Below are 7,779 nucleotides of genomic sequence, written 5' to 3' on the forward strand. Positions count from 1 at the left end.
AAATTGTAACTTTATGAAAACTGAATATATTTTCCCATCCTCTTAGAAGATTACAATAGAGGCTCTTATATATTGTTCAGAGAGACTCTCAAACCCTAGTGTCATGCCTTAATCTAGTTACACGTAAAGCAATCTAAACCGTTAGTTACATGACACAAGAGGAGCGTGTTGGTTGTGCAGGACCACAGCCCCATCTGGCTCCACCTTCTTCCTTACCGTGCTTCTTTGTCTGCACTTCATCACGTCATCACTTGAAACACCTTTTACCGCCTTCAGACATGGGCCTTTATTCTCTCTTCCTTCGAAGCCCATCTGAGTATCTTTGTCTTGGCCCACACTCTTCATCTCTTCTTCATCCTCTGTTTTCTTCATATTACTTACATGATAAAGCACATTTTTTTCACAGAGGCACAAGAATGATCCCTTTTTTTATTCAACGTTTAATTTAAAGTTTGGTCCAGTCAGTCCAAAGCTATGCTTAGGGTTGTGTTGGATGAGCTGTCCCGACTCATTTATGTCGGTTAACCCTGTTGTTCCGGTCGACACGTCATCTGCTCAATAGCACACTTCCGCTAGCAAAAACAAACCAACAAATTAGTCCACTAAAATTAAAAGCGTTGCAAAGTTAAGAACCGTAACCCACTCTCCGTAATTATCTTCATAGCCCACTTAAGGCCCAACTTTCATTACAAAGATGGTCTTCTCCATTCTCTTATTTTGCTGAGCCGGTGTTGCAACGTTTGGGTAACACTATTAACTCCAGCCATCTCTCCACCTTTACACCTTCCCACCAAGGTTTCCCAAACCCTAATTTTTAACAAGCAACTTCTCTAGTACTCTTTCACCTCTATATAAAATTTCACTCCGAATTACAGACCACCATATTACCAGTTCATCAACACAAATTCATTTGCATAAATGTCTCATAAACATGTAAATCCAGTGTTGCTGTCTCTCTGATTGTTTTTTTTTTTGCTAAGTCCGATCGTGTTCTTTGAAGATGTTGTTTCCAGAGTGGCTGAGGCGAGGTTGATTTTCAAGCTCATTCAGTTTCAGGAAGCTTGGAATCCAGCAGAAGCTGGGATGCTAATTGCTCTTGAGCTTCTCCTGATCGACGAGAAGGTATGCGGCATGAGCTTTGAAATCCTCTCAGTTTTTTTTTTGATAAAACACATATTTCATTCAAGGGAAATAGTTCTACTTCCAACAGAAGAGGATGATACAATAGCTTTGAAATCCCCTCAGTTTGTCCACCGCTTATACTTATAATCCTATCAATTAAAACATCCACATGCCTTTTTTTATGCAAGGATTTATCGCACCTAATCGTGTACGCCATTATGAAGCTTTTCTCAAGCTGAGCTCCACCTCTTTAGCCTCACCAACTTCTTCGCGACGAAAAACAAAGGTCATTAACTACAAATACACGAGTTGCTTTACTCACATCTTAATATCCTTTGATATATGTCTTTCTTTACTGTCTAAGACGTCAAAAATGTCTTCAAATCTATTTAGAAAGTTGTGATAGTTACAGGAAATGAGCTTAGATGTTAACATGACTAGCTATGTTGGTCTTCAAGGTTCCCTTGATTCTATTGGTGAATCAAGTTGAACGAATGGTTCAGATGGGAACACACAACGATATATTTCTTGAAAAACTGATTCTAACTTTATGGTTAAGAGTCTTACGCATAAGAAACTGTATGTTAATAATTACTAATTATTGGTGGCTTTACATAAAACTTAAGCCTCAGAAACTGATATTGGTGGTTTCCCTTTGTTTTGTTGCAGTCATCAGTTGGGCATACGGTTTTATCAATCACTCAACCTCGACCGTAAGTTCTATTTCTTCTTAATTATTCAAGGGCTGTTTATAACTTAAGCTTTTTTCTCTGTTAACAAGTCTGGAAGCAGTCAACCTGCGTAAGGTCAACAATGTGAGAGGCTACTGGAGTGCAAGAAACAGTGCGTAAACTTTTTATATGATATATCAAGTTGCATAGTCAGGGTGTGGTTTATATGAGATATCAACTTTTGGAGGGTGATTGGCTTAAAATTGGTTATTTGGTTTAGGTCTGATTTTTCATATGTAATGTGTTTCTGATCATGAACCGGTTTGAGCAAATAGTATTTTTCATTAAGGTAAATATAGTTTTACTGGTTCTCTCGGTTCGTAAAAAAAAAGGGTGTACTTATGTGTGCATCTAACAACTCAGGATCCAAAACAACTAACATTAATTGAATGTTGTAGAAACTTCTTTATACTTTGGATAATTTTCATACTATGGGGACTATGTAGATTTTTGCATCGTATTAAGAAACCAACTGAATTGAGAATTTTGGAAAGAACATCTCAATGATGTTAAAAAAAAATAAAAACCCGGTGTACTGTTATAAATCATCAAGTGGATGGCCCATAACCAAGGTCCAACCGTGTGGAAGAGAGGCGGCCAAGTTCCCAGTCGGCCAAGGCTTTACAACTTTCCTTTTCTATGTTTTACTAGTTTTCCTATTTCCTATTAGATTAGGTTTTGGATACTTTGATTTTTACTCATCTTGTAATCTTTATATAAAGGAACTTCTATTGATCATTAATAATAACAGAAGAATTCTCCATTCTTTTACAACACGTTATCAGCACGATAGACTCCAAAAACCCTGAGACAAAATCAAAACCTCTAAACCCTAAAAAAAAACCAAGCCAGCGGCGACGATCCTAGACAACCTCCGTCTCGTCTCAACTCCGATCAAGCTCAGCTCCTAGACGTTCCTTGTTCGTGTCCAACGTCCTCAACCTCAGCTCAGCTTGCATTCAACTCAGATCATGATCCCGACCAGACGTAACCGTCCGCGAAAAGCAACAAGCTCGTGACCGCTCTCGGCCTGCGACCCGACAAAGAGCCATCTCGCGTCCGTCCGTCTCAGCTCGTCCCTGATCTTTGGTGGTCCGGTCCAGACCTACAAAACAAAGGTGCCGACTAAATCTGAGAACATAATGATCAAACTTAAAACCCCCAATCCATTATTATGGAACCCCATGTCCTTGATCAAAACCCTAAAATCTATAACCTAAAATCGACAATCTCATAACTAGATATAGAAATCGATTCCTTAGAACATATTGATTGCTGTTATTGATTGTTCCTGATCTAAATTTAAGAAACCCTAATTCTGGAATCGAAACCCTAAACCTAAAAGATTGAATCCGATTTTAATTGTTCTTGATTGAGTGTTTAATGATCTGAGGTTTTAGGATTGATAGATTGATTGAATAATCTAATCTCGAATTTAAATCCTAAAGGCCTTGAAACCTTGAATTCATATTGATTAAACCGGCAGCATATATTGCTTAAATTGAAACCCTAAATTTATAAATTGAATCCAATAGAAATCGAATTGCTAAGGTTGTTTGCATGACATCTAAATCTGAGTATGAATTGCATTCGTCTTGTTTAATCGACCAGCATATAGATTATACGAATTCGAATTGATTACATTGGTAAAAGTATATGGCCGTGTGGCCTTAATCTCTCTGTCACATATAGAATCATAAACTAGGATTGTTCGCACCATGGTTAAGTAGATTTTTATATACCCGATCCTATTGTTTGATTACATGGCCGCATAAGGCATGATTGTGGCCGATTTTCTTGAATGTCTTATGGTCGAATGATCACATTGTAAAACCTAAATTCTGATTGATAATGTGATCCAGATGTCGAAAATCTCAAATCTAGACTATGCAGCCCTTAATCTCTCTGGAGATAACTATTTACAGTGGGCGCTAGATACAAAGATCAACCTGAGGTCAAAGGGACTCGGTGATACTATCATCGAGGACAACAATGAGAATGATAAGAATCGTTATAAGGCGATTAGTATTATACGCCATCATCTCATTGAAGGTTTAAAAGATCAGTACCTTACAATGGAGAATCCACTAGACCTTTGGACCGCTTTACAGCGTAGATATGATCACCAGAAAACGGTGCTACTCCTAAAGGCTAGATATGACTAGAAAAATCTCAGATTCATGGACTATAAGTCTGTGGATGAATACAATTCGGTATTGTTCAAAATAGTCTCAATGATGAGATTGTGTGGTGAAGAAGTAACCGAGAAAGAGTTACTTGATAAGACCTTCTCTACGTTCCATTCAACGAATGTGTTGCTGCTGCAGCAGTATAGAGAGAGAGAGAGAGAGGATTCGCCATATATACTGATCTGATCTCGTGCCTACTTCTGGCCGAGGCTAATAATGAACTATTAATGAAGAACAGTGAGATGAGACCTCCAGGATCAGCACCATTACCAGAAGCCCACAAAGCTGAACAAGAAAAGAAAGATCCCAAAGAAAGCAACCACGTCTACAATGAGAGAAGAACACATGGCAGAGGCCGTGGTGGGTACAAGGGACGTGGTGGCCGTGACAATTACTCATATGGCCGTGGATATGGAAACCACAATAACCGTGGTCGTGGTTCCAACTATGGTCGTGGAAGAGCCATTTTTGGCCGCGGTCGAGGTGGTATATCCAAGCCGTCTTAATCGACCAAATCCGTTTGTCACAGGTGTGGGGTGAGTAACCATTGGGCCAAGAATTGCGGAACCCCTAAGCATCTATGTGAACTCTATCAGGAGAGTCTTAAGAACAAGAACCCAGAAGCTCATCTGGTTCACGACGATGGGTATGATGCTGATGATGATTTCGACCATGAAAAGGATGATCTAACGGATCATGAGACATCAGATTGTCTTAAAGACTAATTCGACTTTTATTTGATTGTTCTAAGATTGCTTTGTGTTTTTCTTTTTGGTGTTTGAATTTATAATATGAAAGCTTTAAAATTTTATAAAGTCTCTGAGATTATGAATCTTCTCATATATAGAATGAATGATGAAATGAGTATACTCGTGGTGGATAGTGGCTCAAGTCACACAATTCTTAGAGACAAAAGATACTTCGTCAATCTCATAATGCAAAGTGCAAATATACACACTATTGCGGGTGTGGCCGGCCAGATTGAGGGTCACGACCAGGCTTATATATTGATGCCTAAAGGCACTCGTCTAGAGATTAAAAATGCCTTATATTCCCCCAGCTCTAAAAGGAGCCTATTGAGTTTCAAGGATATAAGATTGAACGGTTTCCACCTTGAAACATGGGAAGAAGGAAATAAAGAATTCCTTAACATATTTTCGATCACCCAAGGCAATAGGACGGTCCTAGAGACTGTACCCGCAATAGCTACCGGTCTATACTATGCAAAGACAGTATGATCGAGGCTAATGCCTGCGAAAATTTTACTCTATGGCATAACCAGCTTGGCCATCCCGGTACTAGTATGATGCGAAAACTGATAATGAATTCACAAGGGCACACATTCAAATGAGTTGTCCCAAATAATCTCACATGTGCACAAGGAAAACTCATAACTAGGCCTTCACCAGCCAAAGTGAATAAAGAAATCATAAATTTTCTGGAAAGGACTCAGGGAGATATATGTGGACCAATACACCCACCTAGTGGGACGTTTCGGTATTTCATGGTCCTGATTGATGCATCGACCAGATGGTCACATGTTTGCCTATTATCCACATGAAATTTAGCATTTGAACGCCAGCTTGCTCAGATCATAAGTCTGAGAGCACACTTTCCAGATTTTCCTTTAAAGACTATACGTCTAGAAAATGCTGGTGAGTTCACGTCCCATGCATTTAATGAGTATTGTATGTCCATGGGGGTAAGTGTGGAGCACTCCGTGGCACATGTACATACACAGCTGATAGCCTGGCCATTACTCATGAGGTCTAAACTCCCGGTATCAGCGTGGGGACATGCAGTATTACATGCAGCAAAACTGATTCGCATAAGGCCATCTAGTGAGCATAGATATTCGCCATCCTAGTTACTCACGGGTCATGCCCAAGACGTGTCCCACATCAAAACATTTGGATGTGTCGTTTACGTTCGAATTTCTCCACCACAGAGAACTAAAATGGGACCACAGAGAAGGATGAGAATATACGTTGGATATGACTCCCCAACTATTATAAAGTATCTTGAGCCAACAGCCAGTGATTTGTTTAAGGCCAGATACGCAGACTCACACTTTGATGAGTCCACATGTCCGGCCTTAGGGGAGATAACAGCCGGTTGAGCAAAGACATAGAATGGTCTCGACCATCAATATCTTGGCAAGATCCTCGGACTAAAGAATGTGATATGGAAGTCCAAAAGATTATACATCTTCACAAGCTAGCTAATCAATTGCCAGATTCATTTGCTGACCCAAATAGAGTGCCAAAGTCATACATCCCGGCTTGTAATGCACCTATAAGAATAGATGTCCAGAAGGGACAAGGTCAAGTGGCTACAGAGTCTAAACAACGTCTCAAACATGGTAGATCGATTGGTTCCAAAGATAAACAGCCTCGGAAGTCCAAGAGAGGTGCTGGATCCGAGAGCATCAAGGAAACCGTCCAGAACATTGATGGCCCGGCCGAGCCGACCCAGACGGTCGAGCCACACCAAATGAACCGACCGTTCCATATAATGAGGTTCGAGACGCTGAACTTCATGGAACGCTAGAACCGGATAATCAAGAGATCTCTATCAATTATATAATGTCTAGAACAAAATGGAACATAAAAGATATCGACGTCGATGATATATTTGCATATAAAGTAGCACTTGAGATCATGGAAATAGATGAGGATCTAGAACCCCGTCCATATATGAATGCATGGAAAGATCAGATTGGATCAAATGGAAAGAAGCTATAAACGTGGAGTTAGAATCATTAAAGAAAAGAGGCATTTTTGGCCCTATAAATGTGACACCAAGAGATGTCAAACCACTGGGATACAAATGGATCTTTGTGAGGAAAAGAAATGAGAAAGGAGAAGTAGTGAGATATAAAGCACGGCTTCTTGCACAAGGATTCTCACAGAGACCAGGAATAGATTATGAGGAGACTTACTCCCCTGTGGTGGACACAACTACATTGCAATTTCTAATCAGTCTGGCCATAAAAGAAAATTTGGATTTACGCCTAATGGATGTAGTGACTGCATATCTGTATGGTCCATTGGATAATAAAATCTATATGAAAGTTCCAGAGGGTATTGAGCTCAAATATAAGAAAGGTTCTCGAGAACATCATTGTATTAAGCTGAATAAAGCCTTGTACGGTTTGAAACAATCAGGTCGAATGTGGTACAATAGATTATCAGAGTACCTAGTGAAAGAGGGTTATAAGAATGATCCAATAAGTCCATGTAATTTTATCAAGAAATTCGACAACAAGGGCTTTGTAATCATGTCGGTTTATGTGGACGACCTGAACATTATAGGAACATCTGGAGAGATTTCCCAAACAGTCGAATGTCTAAAGAGAGAATTCGCGACGAAAGACTTAGGGAAAACTAAATTCTATTTGGGAATGCAACTTGAGTATGTAAACAATAGAATCCTTGTGCATCAGTTGGCATATACAGAAAAGATACTCAAGAAGTTTAAGATGGACCAGGCTCATCCATTGTCGAGTCCTATGGTCGTGAGATCCTTAGACGTAGAGAAGGATCCATTCGGACCAAAGAAACTGGACGAGAAAGTGCTCGGACCGGAAGTGTCTTACTTAAGTGCCATTGGAGCTTTAATGTACTTGGCTAGCCACACTAGACCAGACATTTATTTTGCCGTGAATCTATTATCTAGATTTAGCTCTTGTCCAACTCAGAGGCAATTGAATGGAATAAAACACTTGTTCAGATACC

General features: G+C 39.7%; 1 long non-coding RNA gene across 2 annotated transcripts; it reads left to right on the top strand.

The window, feature by feature from the left end:
* Positions 1-945: 945 nt before the first annotated feature.
* Positions 946-2,121, top strand: LOC106317382. 2 transcript variants are annotated; one of them, XR_001265120.1, is made up of 5 exons: positions 946-1,122; positions 1,311-1,408; positions 1,535-1,701; positions 1,792-1,835; positions 1,904-2,121. It is a non-coding gene; the product is annotated as an uncharacterized LOC106317382 (long non-coding RNA). The 2 variants fall into 2 exon arrangements; XR_001265121.1 differs by lacking the exon at positions 1,535-1,701.
* Positions 2,122-7,779: the final 5,658 nt, after the last annotated feature.

This window comes from Brassica oleracea, chromosome C9, assembly GCF_000695525.1.
Source record: "Brassica oleracea var. oleracea cultivar TO1000 chromosome C9, BOL, whole genome shotgun sequence".
Classification (NCBI taxonomy): domain Eukaryota; kingdom Viridiplantae; phylum Streptophyta; class Magnoliopsida; order Brassicales; family Brassicaceae; genus Brassica; species Brassica oleracea.